The sequence below is a fragment of the Cebus imitator genome, unplaced genomic scaffold, assembly GCF_001604975.1.
Source record: "Cebus imitator isolate Cc_AM_T3 unplaced genomic scaffold, Cebus_imitator-1.0 Scaffold102, whole genome shotgun sequence".
NCBI lineage: Eukaryota > Metazoa > Chordata > Mammalia > Primates > Cebidae > Cebus > Cebus imitator.
Genome location: NW_016107417.1, coordinates 1527546 through 1528600, shown reverse-complemented (window position 1 = coordinate 1528600; position 1055 = coordinate 1527546). Strand labels below are relative to the sequence as shown.

General features: G+C 47.8%; 1 protein-coding gene across 1 annotated transcript in view; it reads right to left on the bottom strand.

Annotated features, from left to right (window-relative positions):
- PC (pyruvate carboxylase) overlaps positions 1-1055 on the bottom strand; it is a 111263-nt gene that overhangs the window by 75403 nt on the left and 34805 nt on the right. The window lies entirely within an intron of this gene.

The following is a 1055-nucleotide window of genomic DNA, read 5'->3' as shown; positions in this document are numbered from 1 at the left end:
GGCTCATGCCTGTAATCCAAGCACTTTGGAGGCCAAGGCGGGCGGATCACCTGAGGTCGGGAGTTCAAGACCAGCCTGACCAACATGGTGAAACCATGCATTTAAAAAAAAAAAAAAAAAAGCAATGAGCCCAGCTAGCACTTTGTGCATCCACAACTCCAGGGACAAGTACCTGGTCTTCCTCCACTCTTTCATTTCTGTCTCTGGCGAAGATACCTATGTGGCTGCCAGCAACACAGGCACAAGCTGTTTACCACCCACAAGGAAGCCCAGAGCCATAGACAGCTGAAGAAGATGAGACTTCTGCATCACTGGGAAGGCTCATTAGTTTCACTTCATTTCCTAGGATTTAACCCTGACTCTGATGAACCACCTTGTCCAAGCTTGCTGTTAGCTAAAACACAGGTTTCAGGCAGTTCCTAGAAAAATGACTCTGAAAAAAATAGCAAGGCATAGTCAATAACACTATTAGCTTCACATACAGAGAATGGCCCACCATTGCTGCCACATCCCGTCTTGAGGTGTGCTGAGTAACAACGGGGCAGCAGGGAAAGGTGAACAGACAGAGGCTGGGTAGGAGCAGCTCCACTGCACAACACAGGGAAAGGGAAAAGAGACCCATCGGTACATTCCTTACAAGAGAGCTATGGAATACACAGGCTTTGGGTTTTGTTTTTGTTTTTGAGACAGAGTTTCACTCTGCCAACCAGGCTGGAGTGCAGTAGTGGCGCAATCTCGGCTCATTGCCACCTCCGCCTCCCAGATGCAAGTGATTCTCCCGCTTCAGCCACCCGAGTAGCTGGGATTACAGGGATGCAGGTGCACCACTACACTCAACTAATTTTTGTATTTTTAGTACAGACAGGGTTTCACCATGTTGGCCAGGCTGGTCTTGAACTCCTGGCCTCAAATGATCTGCCCACCTTGGCCTCCCAAAGTGCTAGGATTACAGATGTGAGCTACCATGACCGGCCAATACATAGGGTTTAAAAGGTCACAGAAAAGCACACAGCTTCAGAATGTCAGAAGACCTCAAACCAAAAAAAAAAAAAAAA